The 19,024-nt window shown below is 36.3% G+C and overlaps 1 pseudogene; it reads right to left on the bottom strand.

The window, feature by feature from the left end:
• Positions 1–3,344: 3,344 nt before the first annotated feature.
• On the bottom strand, positions 3,345–3,418 carry LOC136336843 (small nucleolar RNA U3; annotated as a pseudogene).
• Positions 3,419–19,024: the final 15,606 nt, after the last annotated feature.

The following is a 19,024-nucleotide window of genomic DNA, read 5'->3' on the forward strand; positions in this document are numbered from 1 at the left end:
TTTTTATATTGAGGATAAATCACTTTAAATTTAATTTTAAAGTTAATTAAATTAAAATTAATATTTATAATTGTTATTTTATTGTCTATATAGTATCATATATGTTTAACATGATGCAGAAAGAGACTTCCTGTTGTCCTCAATTTTTGGTTAGAGTCTCAAACCTGGAGATAATGAGGAAGAAGTACCACCATTTTTATAACTTTAGGATCTGAGTTTTTCAAAGACTCATCACCACCAACAACACCCAGAAATTCATTTTTGATTCATAGGAAAGAATACTTCGAAATGGACTTACAAGAAGTAGAGAGAACTGTGTTCCACCTCCTCTTTCATTCAAGTAGAATAAAGGAAATACCAAAAGGGCTTAACAGTATTCTTGGAGTTTGTGGAACAACAGATAAGGGAAAGTCTGGAGGCAGGAGACTCACTGGATCAGACGACAAAGGTAGAACCAAGGGAGAGGGCAATAGAGTTTGGCAAGCTGATTTGGAGTATTTCCCTAGAGCCAAATGCTAGCTGACCAAAGTTATCTTGTGAGGAGCTCTCAGGTTGGCAATTTTATTTCCCAGTTGTCAAGTCCCAAATTTGGGAGTCATTGTTGAATCCTTTATCTTTTTCATAAACCACAACCAATCAGCAAGACCTCTCAGCTTCAGAACCTAACTACCTCTTCCACGGTTATTACTGTAGTCCAACTCACCGTCTCCTCCACTTCTGAATGGATTCCTGTTGTATGCTTCCCTCCTTGCACTTGCCTCACTTGGTTTCAACATAGCACTCAAAGTGGTTCTTTTAATATTTAACTTGTGTCATGTTATGGCTTTCTTCAAAATCTTATTTCCAATGGCTTCATGGCATACTCAGAGTAAAAGCTAGAGTTTTCATAATGGCCTATAAGGTCCTATGTCATCTCTTTCCCCATTTATCCCTTTTTGAGCTCATTTCTCACATTTTCTGTTCTCCTGGGACTTCCTACTATTCTCTTAGCTTGTCAAATGTGCACATACTACAGGGACTTGGCACTTACTATTCCCTTCTGCCTGGAACACATCCCTCCCAATATAGAGATTCGTTCTCCCTCATATAACTCTGAGGTCTCCTTTTCAGAAAGATTTTCCCTGGTCACCGTTTTTATATTAGCACGCCTTTCATTATCCCATATTTTTGAATTACATTTTATTTATCTTCCAGGTGCTTATCATCATGTGACATATTTTTACATGCTTATTTCTTTTTTGTTAGAGTCCACCACCAGAATGTAATCTGTTAGAGAGCAGTGACTTTGTTTTTTTTTCTGTACTTCTCACCACAGCCTACTATAGAGTAAGATGCAGAGCAGGTACTAAATAAATATGTGTTGAATAAATGATGAATAAACTCTGATTCAGAAGAAATATTTCTACGGTTTAAGGATCCTTTTTTTTTTATTTCTCTGTATTGTATTACTTTTTAGTCATTTAAGATAAACAAATTCCATTGTCAAGAAACCTATTTGTAATAAGTAGGTATTATCATGGCTAAAACAACTAGCAACGTAGCTCCTGGTTATATGGCAGCTATATTTATTAACTTTAATTTAACTCTTTAGTTAATACCATACCATGTAATATAATTTTGCACCCTCTATAATATATTATTGCAACTTGATAAGGCTTACTTATTAAGAGGTGTCTTAGTTTCCTATTTCTGCTGTAACAAATTTCCATTAATTGAATGCCCTAAAACAACACAGATTTGTCATCTCATAGTTTTGGAGGCCAGATGTCCAATACTAATTACACTGTGCTAAAATCATGGCATTAGAAGGGAATGGAAGCACTAGAGTAAAATGTGTTTCCTTGCCTTTCTAGCTTCTAGAGCAGGGGTCCCCAAACTTTTTACACAGGGGGCCGGTTCACCGTCCCTCAGACCATTGGAGGGCCTGACTATAAAAAAAACTATGAACAAATCCCTATGCACACTGCACATATCTTATTTTAAAGTAAAGAAACAAAACGGAAACAAATACAATATTTAAAATAAAGAACAAGTAAATTTAAATCAACAAACTGACCAGTATTTCAATGGGAACTATGCTCCTCTCACTGACCACCAATGAAAGAGGTGCCCCTTCTGGAAGTGCGGTGGGGGCCGGATAAATGGCCTCAGGGGGCTGCATGTGGCCCGCGGGCCGTAGTTTGGGGACCCCTGTTCTAGAGTCCTCCTGCCTTCCTTTGTTCATGTCCCATTCCTCCCTCTTCAAAACCAGCAAGATGGCATATCTGACCCAGCCAGAAAAAGTTCTCTACTTTTAAGCATTCATGTGATTAGATTGTGCATACCCAGATAATCACCTCATCTCAAGCTCTTTAACCTTAATCAAATCTGCAAAATATCTTTTGCTATATAAGGTAACATATTTACAGACCCTAAGGCTTAGAGTAAAGATTTACTGGTGATATGTTAACCTCATTAAGCCTACCACAGAAGGAAAAAAACACATTGCTCTATTTCATGATGTCCCAGCTGACCTCTAAGAATAACATTTTATTTATCTTTTTCTTTTAAAAACAACTTTCTTAAAAAAAATTATCACTATCAGTTCTCTCCGATTTTTATTTCACTCTCACTCTTTGATCTCTTGTAATAAATATAATTTCAAATCCCAGCAATGTATTAAAATGGCAAGGATAACACTCAGAAAGAAAACTACAAGCCAATATGTCGGGATAATACAGATGCAAAAACCCTAAACAAACTACTAGCAAATCAAATACAACAATATATTAAAAAAATAATGCATCATGATCAAGTGGGGTTCATTCCAGGAATACAAAGATGATTCACCATTAGCGAATCAATCAATGTAATACTTCACATTAACAAAACAAAGAATAAAAATGATATTATCAATAGATACAGAAAAAGCCCTTGATAAGATACAACATCTATATGGATTAAGACACTCAATAATTTGAGTATAGAAGAAAGTACTTCAACATAATAATGGTCATATATAACAAACCATTAGCCAATATTGTGCTCAATGGTGAAAAACTGAAAGTTTTTCTCTAAAATTAGGAACAAGAGAGCAATATCCACTCTCTCTTGAATGGAACCACAAAAGACCCTGAATAACCAAAGTAAGTCTGAGGAAAAAGAAACAAGCCAGAGGAGTCACATTTTCTGATTTTAACTTCTACTACAGAGCTGTGATAATCTAACAATTCTAATTCAACATAGTTCTGAAAGTCCTAGCCGGAGCAATTAGGCAAGAGAAAGAAATAAAAGGCATCCAAATTGGAAGGAAAGAAGTAAAAGGGTTACATCTTGCAGATGACCTGATTCCATATGTAGAAAACTCAAGGACTCCACCAAAAATCTATTAGAAACAATAGATACAAACTATAGAAATGATTCCTGAAAGTATAGTCTTTCAATAGATACAATATTGTATCCTGCAAACAATAATGTATAAAATTCCACTGTTTTCTCTGTATACTAACAATAAAGTTTCAGAAAAAGAAATGAAAAAATAATTCCATCCTTTCTTTTGTAATTGCAACCAAAGAATAAAATACCTAGGAATAACAAAGAATGTGAAGTACCTATATACTGAAAACTACAAGCATTATTAAGAGAAATTGAAAAAGACACAATGAAATGGAAAGATATTCCATGTTCATGGATTGGAAGAATCAACATAGTTAAAATGGTCATACTACCCAAAGCAATATACAGATTTAATGCAATCCTCATCAAAATACCATGTCATGTTTTAAAAAAATAGAACAGAAATTATCAGATTTGAATGGAACCACAAAAGACCCTGAATAGCCAAGGTAAGTCTGAGAAAAAAGAAATAAGCCAGAGGAGTCACATTTTCTGATTTCAACTTCTACTACAGAGCTGTGATAATCTAACAGTATGGTATTGGCAGAAAAGCAGACATGAAAACATAAGGAATAGAATTGAAAGCCCAGTAATAAACTCACATGTATACGGGCAAATATTTTTTGAAAAAGGAGCGAAGAACACACAATGGAGAGAAGAGAGCCTCTTCAATAAATGGACTGGGAAAACTGGAAAACCTCATGCAAAAGAGTGAAACTAGATTAAAGTTTGTTCCCATATACAAAAATTACTTCAAAATGGATCAGAAACCTAAATATAAGATCAGAAATTATAAATCACATAGAAGAAAACAGGTATTAAACTTATGGACCTTGGTTGTAGAGGACATTTTATGAATTTGACTGAAAAGGCAAGAGGAGTAAAGGCAAAAGAAGTAAATGGGACTATCCCAAAACTAAGAAACTCTGCACAAGAAAAAGTAACCAACAACAAACAAAAAGGAAACCAACCAAATGGGAGAAGAGATCTGCAAGCAACAGATTTGGCAAGGGGTTCATATTCAAAATATATAAAGAACTCATATAACGTAATGCCAAACAAAGAAATAATCCAATTGAAAAATGGACAGAGGCCATTTATTTGCAAAGATAAATGTACCCCTGTGTTCATTGCAGCATTATTCAGCATGGCCAAGACATAAAGACAAAGTGAGCCTTTGATAGTGGATTTGATAAAGAAAATGTGGTACATATATACTGTGGAATCCTATTCAGCCATAAGAAAGGATGAAATACTCTATTTGAGACAACATGGATAGACTTTGAAAATGTTATGCAAAGTGACATGAATCAGTCATAAAAAGCTTAGAACCATATGCTTTCACTCATATGTGTGATATAAAACTGAAACTCAAAGACACAGACAACAGTATGGTGGTTACCAGTGGGGTGTTGTAAAGGGTGAAAGGGGCCAAATATATGGTAAAAGAAAATGATTTGACTTTGGGTGATGGGCACACAATACAATGTACAGACCATATATCATAGAAATCTATACTTGAAACCTATATGATCTATTAATTGATGTCACCCTAATAAATCTAATAAAAAATATTCTCTCTGATCCCAACATGGATCACGTAATCACCAGACTTATTGATCTTTTTCCTCTGTGTGTCAGAACGTGCCTGAGAAACTTGTGGGCAGTTACATGGTTCCTGTGACAACCAAGAGGGGCGGAGCTCAGTGGCCCAGGTCAGAGTATGGAACCCAACCTCTGCTCCCTGCCAAATGTAACTTGCCGCCTGATCTCCTCATGACCTGCTCTTCCACACATGCTGTAGTGTGACTTGCTTTCCTGACCACTTACTTCTCTTCCCTGGCTTTGGAATTCTCTGGCTTCACACCCTTTCTTGTGAAGTTTGGCTTTTCTTGCATCATGTTTTCTCTGTGACTCCCACCTATCTTTCTAATTGCTTTAATATAAAAATCTTAGCTCCCTGGTCTTTCTGTTTGGACTCCTAAAAATGCCCTTTTCTGTAAAGAATAATTCTGAGGATGATAGCTTCCTTAAAGTTATTTAAGTGCCTCCCTTGTTACATGGTGACTCTTTCTATTTGGCTCACACAGAGGGCCCTGAACAAAAGCTGTTGCTATGAGGTCCTCCTTCTCTGAAGAGACTTGCCACTGGGTAGTTGTGAATGCTTGCTCAGCTCTAAGTGAGGGTGACCTCTGGTGTATACACCTCAACATTTTTTCTTGCGTTATTGAACTTTGTGCTGTTTATTTTGTTTTTTAAATTGTGATAAGCTATACATAGGATAGAATTTGCCATTTTGACTACTTTCAAGTGAACAATGCAGTAGTATTAAGGACATACACAGTGTTGTACAACAGGTCTCTGGAAGTCTTTTCATCATGCTAAATTGAAACTCTGTATCCATACACACATACACACTACTGGTATATCCACTAACCTTCATTCCCTGCTCCCTCCAGCCTCTGGCAGCCACCATTCTACTTTCTGTCTCTATGAATTTGACTACTCTAGTTGCCTCATAAAGGTGGAATGATACACCATTTGTCTTTTTGTGACTGGCTTATTTCACTTAGCATATTCACTCAAGCTTCATCGATATTGTAGATTGTGTCAGAATTTCCTTATAATGTTACACTGTGTGTATATATATATATATATATATATATATATATACACACACACACCACATTTTCTTTATTCATTTATCTTTTAAGAGATATTTGGATTGCTTTCCTCTTGGATATTGTAAATAATGTTTCTATGATTATGGAGTGTGTATATCTCTTGGAGATCCTGCTTTTAATTATTTTGTGTGTATACCTGGAGTGGAATTGCTAGGTCATATGGTAACTTTAAAATTTTTTAGGCGGCCTGACCTGTGGTGGCGCAGTGGATAAAGCGTCGACCTGGAAATGCTGAGGTCGCCGGTTCGAAACCCTGGGCTTGCCTGGTCAAGGCACATATGGGAGTTGATGCTTCCAGCTCCTCCCCCCTTCTCTCTCTCTCTCTCTTTCTCCTCTCTGTCTCTCCCTCTCCTCTCTAAAAATGAATAAATAAAAAATAAAAAAAAAAAAACCTTTAAAATTTTTTAGGCCCTGGCCGGTTGGCTCAGCGGTAGAGCATCGGCCTGGCGTGCAGGAGTCCCAGGTTCGATTCCCGGCCAGGGCACACAGGAGAGGCACCCATTTGCTTCTCCACCCCTCCCCTCTCCTTCCTCTCTGTCTCTCTCTTCCCCTCCCGCAGCAAGGCTCCATTGGAGCAAAGATGGCCTGGGTGCTGGGGATGGCTCCGTGGCCTCTGCCTCAGGCGCTAGAGTGGCTCTGAAAGCAACAGAGCGACGCCCCAGAGGGGCATAGCATCACTTCCTGGTGGGCATGCCAGGTGGATCCCGGTTGGGCACATGCGGGCATCTGTTTGCCTCCCTGTTTCCAGCTTCGGAAAAATGAAAAAAAAAAAAACAAAAAAACCCAAAAAACAACCCCCCCCCAAAAAAAAACAAAAAAACAAAAAAAATTTTTTTTTTGAGCAACCACCATACTGTTTTGCATAGTGGCTGCATCATTTTGCATTTCTACTAGCAATGCACAAGTGTTCCAATTTTTTTACATCCTTATTAAGAATAAAATTGTCTCTATTTCTGACATGAGGAACTTTGTCCATTGCTCCCAAACAAGCACAGGAATGAGAAGGAGAGCAAATTCCCAGTGGACCAACACCTTTGGATTCTATTGTTTCTTTTCTTTATTCATTGAACACATATGTATCAAGTGCCTGTATGATGTGTTAGATTTGGTGCTGAGAACAGGACAGAATAGACTAGCTCATTGCTTTCAATGACTCTTCTGAGCCCCAGTTTTATTGAACTATGAATAAAATTGTTTATATTTAAGGTATACAACATGGTTTATATGTATATTTTTATACATATTTATGGAAATGATTACCACAATTAAGCTAATAGCATATCTATCAGTTTATATAGTTACTATTTTTTCTTTCTTTGGTGGTAAAAACAGCATATCTAGTCTCTTAGCAAAATTCAAATATACAATAATTATTATAACTATAGTTACCATGCTATACTTTAGGTCTTCAGAATGTATTCATTTTATTTTTATTTTATTAATTTTAATTTATTGCATTCACATAGATTCCAGTGTCCCACCAAATACATCCCACCACCCCCATGTTTCCCTCAACATTCCCCTAGCCACCCTCCTCCCAATGCCCTCCCCCCTTCCCCCCAGGATTTGCTTTCTTGCTTTCTATAACACTGTGTTATATATATATATATATATATAATTTCACCAATTTTTTTCCCTTCTCTGATCCCATTCTCTCATCCCCCTTCCCCTTGTCTGCTTTCCTTCTGACCACTTTAATCTCACCTCTGCCTCTGTTCTGTTCCTCAGTTCACCTTGTTCATTGGATTCCTCAAAGGAGTGAGGTCATATGGTATTTGTTTTTTCTCTGCCTGGCTTATTTCACTTAGCATAATAGTTTCCAGGTCCACCCATGTTGTCGCAAAAGGTAAGATTTTCCTCTTTTTCATGGCTCCATAGTATTCCATTGTGAATATGTACCAAAGCTTTTTAATCCACTCGTCCACTGACATACATATGGGTTGTTACCAGATCTTGGCTATTGTAAACAATGCTGCCATAAACATGGGGGTGCATTTCTTTTTTTGAATTAGTGATTTGATATTCTTAAAATATATTCATAAAAATGAGAGGGCTGGGTCAAAAGGCAGTTCCATTTTTAATTTTTTGAGTAGTCTCCATACTGTTTTCCACAGTGGTTGCACCAGTCTGCATTCCCACCAGCAGTGCAGGAGGGTTCTCTTTTCTCCACATCCTCACCAGGATATCTGTTATCTGTTGTTTTGTTAATAAGCACCATTCTGACAGGTGTGCGGTGGTATCTCATTGTGGTTTTAATTTGTATTTCTCTAATGATTAGTGATGTTGAACATTTTTTTCATCTATTGGCCATCTGTATGTCCTCTTTGGAGAAGTGTCTATTCATCTCTTTTGCTCATTTTTTGATTGGGCTGTTTTTTTCTTCCTGGTGTTGAGTTTACAAGTTCTTTATAAATTTTGGTTATTAACCTCTTATCAGACGTATTGTCGAATATGTTCTCCCATTGTATGGTTTGTCTTTTTATTCTGTTCATATTGTCTTTAGCTGTGCAAAAGCTTTTTAGTTTGATATAGTCCCGTTTGTTCATCCTATACTTTATTTCACTTGACCGTGGAGATAAATCAGCAAATGAATTGCTGTGAGAGATGTCGGAGAGCTTACTGCCTATGTTTTCTTCTAAGATACTTATGGTTTTATGACTTACATTTAAGTCTTTTATCCATTTTGAGTTTATTTTTGATGATGATGTAAGTTGATGGTCTAGTTTCATTTTTTTTGCAGGTAGCTGTCCAGTTTTCCCAACACCTTTATTCCATTGTATGCTCTTGTTTTCTTTGTCAAATATCAATGGTCAAAAAAGGTGTGGGTTTATTTCTGGATTCTCTATTCTGTTCCATTGATCAATATATGCCTGTTCTTATGCCAGTACCAAGCTCTTTTGTGTATAATGGCCTTGTAGTATAACTTGAGATCAGGAAGTGTGATACCATCCACTTTATTCTTTTTTTTCAAGATTGTTGAGGCTATTTGTGTACTTTTTTGGTTCCATATGAATTTTTGGAATATTCTATATCTTTGAAATATGTCATAGGTATTTTAATAGGAATTGCATTGAATTTATAAATTTCTTTGGATAATATAGACATTTTAATGATGTTTATTCTTCCTATCCATGAATACGGTATATGCTTCCACTTGTTTCTATCTTCCTTGATTTATTTTATCAATGTTTTATAATTTTCCAAGTACAATTCTTTAACCTCCTTGGTTAAATTTACTCATAGGTACCTTATTTTTTGTTGTTGCAATAGTGAAGGGGATTGTTTTCTTAATTTCTCTTTCAGACAGTTCATTGTTGGTGTATGAAAATGTCTCTGATTTTTGAATATTAATTTTATATCCTGACATCTTCCTGAATTCATTTATCAGGTTCAGTAGTTTTTTTACTGAGACTTTAGGGTTTTCTATATACAGTATCATATCATCAGTAAATAATGAAAGTTTTACTTCTTTTTTTCCAATTTGGATGCCTTTTATTTCTTCTTCTTGTCTGATTGCTGTGGCTAGGACTTCCAGAACTATGTTAAATAAGAGTGGTGAAAGGGGGCAGCCCTGCCTTGTTTCTACTCTTAAGGGGATTGCTTTTAATTTTTGCTCATTAATTATGACTTTGGCTGTGGATTTGTCCTAGATGGCCTTTATCATGTTGAGGTATGTTCCCTATATTCCCACTTTGCTGAGAGTTTTCATCATAAAGGGTGCTGGATTTTATCAAATGTTTTTCTGCATCTATTGATATTATCATGCGATTTTTATATATTTTTTTTGTTTATATGAGGAATCACATTGATTGATTTGTTAATATTGTACCAGCCTTGCCTCACCAGAATAAATCCCATTCGATCATGATGTTTGATTTTTTTCATGTATTTCTGGATCCAGTTTGCTAATATTTTGTTGAGAATTTTAGCATCTAAATTCATCACGGATATTGTTCTATAGTTTTCTTTCTTTGTATTGTCTTTGCCTAGTTTTGGAATAAGGATTATGTACAACTCATAAAAAGAGCTAGGAAGTCTTTTTTCCTCTTGAAATCTTTGAAATAGCTTGAGAAGGATAGGAGTAGTTCTTCTTTGAATATTTGGTAGAATTCGCCTGAGAAGGCATCTGGCCCAGGGCTTTTGTTTGTTGGGAGTTTTTTGATAACTGTTTCAATCTCATTTGTTGTAATTGATCTGTTTAGGTTTTCTGATTCTTCCAATTTTATTTTTAAAATTTTTCTTTTCTTTTTTATTAATTTTAATGGGGTGACATTAATCAATCAGGGTACATAGGTTCAGAGAAAACATGTTGAGGTTATTTTGACACTTGATTATGTTGCATACCCATCACCCAAAGTCATATAGTCTTCCATCACTATCTATTTGGTTTACTTTGTGCCCCTCCTCTCCCCCCAAACCCTCGTTTCCCTTCCCCATCCCCAATAACCACCACCTCTTGTTCATGTCCCTGAGTCTCATTGTTATGTCCCACCTATGTATGGAATCATATAGTTCTTTTTCTTTTGTCTTTTTTTTTTTTTACAGGGACAGAGTCAGAGAGAAGGATAGATAGGGACAGACAGACAAGAATGGAGAGAGATGAGAAGCATCAATCACTAGTTTTTTATTGCAACACCTTAGTTGTCCATTGATTGCTTTCTCCTATGTGCCTTGACCGTGGGGCTACAGCTGACCAAGTAACCCATTGCTTGAGCCAGCGACCTTGGGTCAAGCTGGAGAGCTTTGCTCAAACCAGATGAGCCTGCACTCAAGTTGGTGACCTCGAGGTCTCGAACCTGGGTCCTCCACATCCCAGTCTGACACTCTATCCATTGTGCCACACCACCTGGTCAGGCTGGAATCATATAGTTCTTAGTTTCTTCTCATTTACTTATTTTACTCAGTATAATGTTATCAAGGTGCATCCATGTTGTTATAAATAATCCAATGTCATAATTTCTATGGCTGAGTAGTATTCCATAGTATATATGTATCACCTCTTTTTTACCCACTCATCTATTGAAGGGCTTTTTGGTTGTTTCTATGTTTTGGCCACAGTGAACAATGCTGCAATGAACATGAGACTGCGTGTGACTTTATGTAACAGTGTTTTTGAGCTATGGGGGTATATTCTCATTAGAGGGATTGCTGGGATATATGGTAGTTCTAATTTTTTTAACTTTTTGAAGAACCTCCATACTTTCTTTCATAGTGGTTGTATTACTTTACATTTTCACCAACAGTAGATGAGAATTCCTTTTTCTCCATAGTCTCTCCAACACTTGTTATTACCTGTCCTGTTGATAATAGCTAATCTAACAGGTGTGAGGTGGTATCTCATTGTAGTTTTGATTTGCATTTCTCTAATAGCTAAAGAAGATGAGCATCTTTTCATATATCTGTTGGCCATTTGTATTTCTTCCTGGGAGAAGTGTCTGTTCATGTCCTCTTCCATTTTTTTTTATTGGATTGTTTGCTTTTTTGTTGTTGAGTTTTATGAGTTCTTTGTACATTTTGGATATTAGTCCCTTATTGGTACTGTTGTTTGAAAATATCATTTCCCATTTAGTTGGTTGTCTGTTTTGTTGTCAGTTTCTTTTGCTGTGCAAATGCTTCTTAGTCTGTTGTAGTACCATTCATTTATCTTTGCCTTCACTTCCCTTGCCTTTGGAGTCAAATTAATAAGGTACTCTTTGTAACCAAGGTCCTTGAGTTTAGTACTTATGTTTTCTTCTATGTAATTTATTGTTTCAGGTCTTATATTTAGGTCTTCGATCCATTTTGAATTAATTTTGTACAAGGGGACAAACTGTAGTCAAGTTTCATTCTTTTGCCTGTGGTTTTCTAGTTTTCCCAGCACCATTAGTTGGAGAGGCTTTCTTTTCTCCATTTTGTGTTGTTGGTCCCTTTATAAAAAATTATTTGAACATCTACATGTGGTTTTATTTCTGGGCTTTCTATTCTGTTCCATTGGTCTGAGTGTCTGTTTTTCTGCCAATACCATGCTGTTTTGATTATCATGGCTGTATAATATAATTTGAAGTCAAGTATTTAATGCCCCCAGCTTCATTCTTATTCCTTAAGATTGCCCTGGGTATTCAGATTGTTTTTATAGTTCTATATAAACCTAATGATTTTTTGTTCCATTTCATTAAAAAATGACATTGGAATTTTGATGGGAATTATATTAAATTTGTATATCGCTTAGGGTAATATAGTCTTTTTGACTATATTTATTCTTCCTATCAAAGAACAAGGAATCTTTTTTCATTTCATTATATCTTTTTCGATTTCCCTTAACAATGCTTTGTAGTTTTCATTATATAGGTCCTTTATATTCTTTGTTATGTTTATTTCTAGGTATTTTTTTTTTTTTGTATTTTTCTGAAGCTGGAAACAGGGAGAGACAGTCAGACAGACTCCGGCATGTGCCCGACCGGGATCCACCCAGCACGCCCACCAGGAGCGACGCTCTGCCCACCAGGGGGCGATGCTCTGCCGCGACCAGAGCCACTCTAGCGCCTGGGGCAGAGGCCAAGGAGCCATCCCCAGTGCCCGGGCCATCTTTGCTCCAATGGTGCCTTGGCTGCGGGAGGGGAAGAGAGAGACAGAGAGGAAGGAGGGGGGGTGGAGAAGCAAATGGGTGCTTCTCCTATGTGCCCTGGCCGGGAATCGAACCTGGGTCCCCCACACGCCAGGCTGACGCTCTACCGCTGAGCCAACCGGCCAGGGCCTCTAGGTATTTTTTGTTTTGTTTTGTTTTTGCAACCAAGAAGGGAATTGTTTTTTTGAGCTCATTTTTTGATGTTTTGTTTTTGGAATATAGGAAGGCAATGGACTTTTATATATTAATTTTGTACCCTGTGACCTTACTGTATTGCTTTATTGTTTCTAGTAGTCTTTTTGTAGAGTCTTTGGGGTTTTCGATGTACAGGATAATATCATCTGCAAAAAGTCAAACCTTTACTTTTTCTTTCCCAGTATGAATGCCTTTTATTTCTTTCTCTTGTCTGATTGCTCTGGCTAGAACTTCTAGTGCTATGTTGAATAAGATTGGAGAGAGCGGACAACCTTGTTTTGTACCAGATTTTAAGGGGAAGTTCTCAGTTTTATGCCATTTAATGATGTTAGCTGATGGTTTATCATAGATGGCCTTTATTATGTTGAGATATTTTTCTTCTATACCCATTTTGTTAAGTGATATAAACATAAGATGATGTATTTTATCGAATGCCTTTTCTGCATATATTGATAAGATCATATGGTTTTTGTTCCTTGTTTTGTTGATATTGTGTATTACATTAACCGTTTTACGTATGTTGAACCATCCTTGTTATTCTGGAATGAATACCACTTGATTATGTTGAATTATTTTTTTAATGTGTTGTTGTATTCGATTTGCTAGTATTTTGTTTAGTATTTTAGCATCTGTATTCGTTAGAGATATTGCTCTGTAGTTTTCTTTTTTTGTGTTGTCCTTGCCAGATTTTGGTATGAGGGTTATGTTGACCTCATAAAATGTGTTTGGCAGTATTGATTCTTCTTCAAGTTTTTGGAAAACTTTGAGTAGAATAGAAACCAAATCTTCTTTGAATGTTTGTTAGAATTCACTAGTATAGCCATCTGGCCATGGGGAGGTTTTTAATAGTTGTCTCTATTTTCTCCCTGCTTATGGGTCTGTTTAGGCTTTCTGCTTTTTCATGACTCAGTCTATAAAGATTGTATTGTTCTAGGAATTTATCCATTTCTTTTATATTGTTAAATTTGGTGGCATATAGTTTTTCATAGTATTCTACAATAATTTTTTATATATTAATGATATTGGTGTTTATTTCTCCTCTTTTATTTTGGGTTTGTTTATATGAATCCTTTCTCTTTTTTTCTTGATGAGTCCTGCCAAGGGTTTGTCAATTTTGTTGATCTTTTCAAAGAACCAGTTCCTTGTTTTATTAATTTTTTCTGTAGTTTTTTGTTCTCTATTTTGTTTATTTCTGCTCTGATTTTTATTATTTCTTTTTTTCTGCTGGTTTTGGGTTGTCTTTGTTTTTCTTTTTCTAGTTCTTTAAGCTGCACAATTAAGTGATTTACTTGGGCTCTCTCTTGTTTATTCATATAGGCCTGTAGTGATATGAACTTCCCTCTTATTACTGCTTTTGCTACACCCCAGAGATTCTGATAATATTGTATTGTTATTTTGTTTGCCTGTACATATCTTTTGATCTCTGTGCTTATTTCTTCTTTGACTCACTCATTTTTTAAAAGTATGTTGTTTAGTTTCTACATTTTTGTGGGTTTGTTTACCTTTTTTTTTTTTTTTTTGCAGTTGAATTCTAGTTTCAAGGCTTTATGATCAGAAAATATGCTTGGTATAATTTCAATCTTTCTTAATTTGTTGATGTGATTTTTGTGGCCCAACATATGGTCAATTCTTGAGAATGTTCCATGTACACTAGAGAAAAATGTATTCTCTGGCACTTCGCGATGAAATGTCCTGTAGATGTCTATCATATCCAATACTTCTAGTGTTTCATTTAAGGCCAATATTTATTTATTGATTTTCTGTTTGGATAAATGATCTAGAGCCATCAGCGGAGTATTGAGGTCTTCAAGTATGATTGTATTTTTGTTGGTTTTTTTTTTAGGTCAGTCAGTAACTGTCTTATATATTTTGGTGCTCCTTGGTTTGATGCAAATATATAAAGAAGTGTTATGTCTTCTTGATTTAATGTCCCCTTTATCATTATGAAATGACCATTTCTGTCTCTGATTACCTTTGCTATCTTGTAGTCAGCATTGTTAGATATGAGTATTGCTACATCTGCTTTTTTTTGAATGTTATTTGCTTGGAGTATTGTTTTCCAACCTTTCACTTTGAATTTTTTTTTATTCTTGTAGCTTAGATGTGTTTCTTGTAGGCAGCATACAGTTGGATTTTCTTTTTTAATCCATTCTGCTACTCTTTTTTTATTGGTGAGTTCAATACATTTACATTTAATGTAATTATTGACAATTGAGGGTTTTCTATTGCCATTATATATATTGCTTCCTGATAGTTTTTTTATCTTGTTAGTTTCTTATTTTTTATTTATGATTTGTTTTTGTTTAGTTGTAATCCATACTTCTTTTCTGTGTTCCTTCTTTTTTCAAGCCATTTACTTCTGTGTTGTTTTTTTCAGGGATGGTTACCATTAAGTAATGGAAAGCATACATATCATGTTCACTGTAGCACATTATCCCATGAGTGCATCTGCACTCCATCCTCCTTTGCTACTGTTAGTCTTTGTCCTCTCCCCCTTTTTGTTTCTTTGTCACTGATTAATCCTATTTTTATTGTGATCTTGATGGAGATTTTACTTGTAGTTTTGTTTTGTTTTGTTTTTTGTGTCTGGTCAGAAAACCCCCTTTAGTATTTACTAAAGTTGGGGTTTTCTGGTGATAAATTTTCTCATCTGTTCTGTATCTGTGAATGTTTTTATTTCTCCTTCATATTTGAAGGACAGCTTTGATGGGTATAGTATTCTTAGCTGGAGGTTCCTCTCTTTCAGAACTTTATATATTGGGGTCCACTCTCTTAGCTTGTAGAGCTTCTGCTGAGGAATCTGTTGATAATCTAATGGGCCTTCCTTTATATGTTGTATTCTTCATTTCCCTGGCTGCTTGGGATTTTTTTCTTTGTCATTGGTTTGTGCCAATTTCATTATGATGTGCTTGGGGTAGGTTTTTAGGGTTATGATAACTCAGTGCTCTGTTTGCTTCTTGAATTTGAGGCTTTAGTTCTTTCCACCAGCTTGGGAAGTTCTTGTCTATTATTTGTTTGACTATGTTCTCCATTCCATTTTTTCTCTAATCTCCTTCTGATATACCCATTATTCTTATGTTGCTCTTTCTGATGGATTCAGACAATTCCTATAGGGTTTCTGCATTTTTTTTTAAATTTGTGAGTCTTTCTCCTTTTTTTTCTGTAGTACCTCTAGTTGCCTGTCTTCTATGTCACTAATTCTCTTCTCTGTCTGGCCTGTTCTATTGGCTAAGCTTGTTACCTCATTTTTCATTTCATGAATTGAGTTTTTCATCTCTGTTTGATTCATTTTCATAGTTTCAATTTCCTTGGTGAAGTATTCTTTCTGTTTATTGAATTGTTTTTTGAGATCCCTAAATTGCATTTCTGTGCTTTCTTGTATATCCCTGAGTATTTTTAGGACTTCAAATTTAAATTCTCTGTCATTTAACTCCAAGGTTTCTAAGCTATTGAAATTTTTTTCTATAGATTTTTCCTCATCTATCTGAGCTACATCACTGTCTTTTGTATCCATGATATTTGATTTCTTTTTCATTAATGTCATTTGAGAGTGGTAATGTTAATAATACTAATAAGAATTGATAAAAATTTTTTTTGAGAAAATGCAGTGAAAATTCTATTGTGCTAAGTGGAACAAAATATGTAGAATGGAAGGCCTGAGTTGGGGGGGGGGAGGACAAAGAGCCAAAAGATGAGGCAAGAACGCACAAAATGCCACAAGGAAAAAATTTGTATTAAGAATAAAATAATTTGTTTGTAAATGATGGTTGAATGAGAGAAATAGTGTAAGAGGAAAGGAAAAAGAGAAAAAAGAAAAAATACAGTGTAAAATGAAAATTCTATTGCATTAAATGGCACAAAAACTCTCAAATGGAGATCCAGAGTTGGGGAAAATGCCAAAGAGATAAAGAGAGAAGAAAAAAGCACACAAAATGCCACAATGAAAAAACTTGAGTCCAGAATAAAATATTTTGTTTGTGGGTGAGATTCAAATGAGAGAAAAAGTGAAAGAGAAAAGAAGAAACAAAAAGAGAGAGAGAAAAAAATTGAGTTAAGTTTATTGGAATGTAACACTCATAGAAAAAAAAAAGGAAAATGTAACACCTATGGGTAATACTGTTCAAAATGAAAAGAAAAGAATAAAGCAGAAAGAAAATAAATGACCAATGTGGAAGGGAAAAAGGGATAAAAATACAAAAGAAAATGAAAAAAGTTAAAGACTGGATTTTTCCTCGTTTTCAGAAGTTATAGTCTTCCTTTTTCTTTCTTCTCTCTCTTTTTGGCTGGTGGCACTGTACGCTAGATTCTGCCCCTGTGGCACTCTTAGGCAGAGATTTGCTGTTGTGTTGTTATGGTGATTATATAAACTAGGCCTCAGTCCCATTGGTAGGTGGGGCTTGTTAGTGTTTGCAGGCTCCAACAATGGGAAAGTTTGTTTTCCTGGAGCCTCTCCCCAAATCTCTTTTTCCTGAACCAGCAGCCTGGGACCCAGCTGTGAAGTTGCCCCTAGCCACTGCCTGGAGAGCAAGAGGCTCTAACAGCTGCAAAATCCCCCCTCTGTCCCCACTCAATGTAGGGTTCTGGGTAAGGCTTTGCCAGCCAGAGCTGCCAGCGTAATCAGGCAGGGCTGGGAGCCGATTGTTTTTCAGGTTTCTTTCTATGAGCCTTTGGACATGTCTAGTATGCCTCAGCACTCCACAGGTCTGCTCTCCAGAGGCTGTCTGCAAGCTGCCTGCGCTCCCTTCCACCCACCACTTCCACAGTTCTCTTCCCCAAGAGTGTGCTCTGTTAGCCTGTAAGGCTGGCAGAGGTGCCACGTCCAGACAGGTCCGAGAGTAGGGAAGCTGGTTTTCATGCACTTCCCATGCACTGTTGTTTGGGAAGCCAGGATTATTTAGAAACTCTGGTTACAGCCCACACAGAGGGTCACCACTGACTGTCTCTGACCCAGCCACTCCATCAGGGAATGCGGACACCCACACCCGAAGCGCCAGTTGGATCCACTCGCACACTGCCTGCGCTCGCTGAATGGGATACCATGAGTAAACAAGGCAACCTCTTGCCCACATCTGCTAGGGTCTGCCACTGGGCTAGCTCTGCGTGGGCTGAGCTACAGGCACACTATCTCCTCGGCTTGAATGTCTCTGCCCTAGCCCAGCTTTTTCCATGCCCCCAGCCTTTGCTTTTTCTCAGTTCCAAGGAAAGCAGCCCTTGCTCAGGTCAGTGAGGAAAGTGGAATACTCTGTTCTCTTTCTTATTTTCTTCAGAGCAGCCACCTTTTTGCCCAATCATACCTTTGTTTGATGTATGTGTATTTCAGATACTCCTGAGAATGTTTTTCTGTCTCTAGTTGTTGAATTTGTTGAAGTTTCAGGGAGAAGTATCGGGAGCACTCCTCATGGTGCCATTTCTCTGATGTCACTCCCCAAATTGATTTTTGAATGATTATATTTTAAAGGAATTTGTCCATTTCACCTAGGTTGTCTAATTTTTTGGCATACAGTTTTTCATAGTATTTTCTTAACAATCTTTTGTATTTCTGCTGTGCCAGTTGTTATTTCTCCACTCTCACTTATAATTTTATTTATTTGAGTCCTCTCTATTTTTTTCTTGGTGAGTCTGGTAAGAGGTTCGTCTATCTTGTTTACTTTCTCAAGAACCAGCTCTTGGTTTCATTGATCCTCAGTATTTTTTTTTTTTTTAGCCTCTATGTTATTTATTTCTACTCTGATCTTTATTATTTCCTTTCTTCTCCTTCCTCTGGGCTTCTTTGCTGTTTTTTTCCCCTAGTTCTTTTAGATGCAGAGTTAAGTTGTTTATTTGAGCTTTTTCTTGCTTCTTAAGGTATGTCTGTAATGCTATGAACTTCCCTCTCAGGACTGCTTTTGTGATGTCTCACAAATTTTGAGTTGTTGTATGTTAATTTTCATTTGTTTTAAGGAAATTTTTTATTCCTTCCTTGATCTCATTGTTAACCCATTCATTATTTAATAACATGCTATTTAGTTTCCAATTGTTTGGATGGTCTTTAGTTTTGTATTGTATTTGATATCTAGTTTTATGCCAGTGTGATCAGAGAAGATGCTCGATATAATTTCAATTTTTTTAAATTTATTGAGACTCATTTTGTGTCCTAAAATGTGGTCTATCCTAGAGAATATACCAT

Source organism: Saccopteryx bilineata, chromosome 4 (genome assembly GCF_036850765.1).
Source record: "Saccopteryx bilineata isolate mSacBil1 chromosome 4, mSacBil1_pri_phased_curated, whole genome shotgun sequence".
Lineage (NCBI taxonomy): Eukaryota > Metazoa > Chordata > Mammalia > Chiroptera > Emballonuridae > Saccopteryx > Saccopteryx bilineata.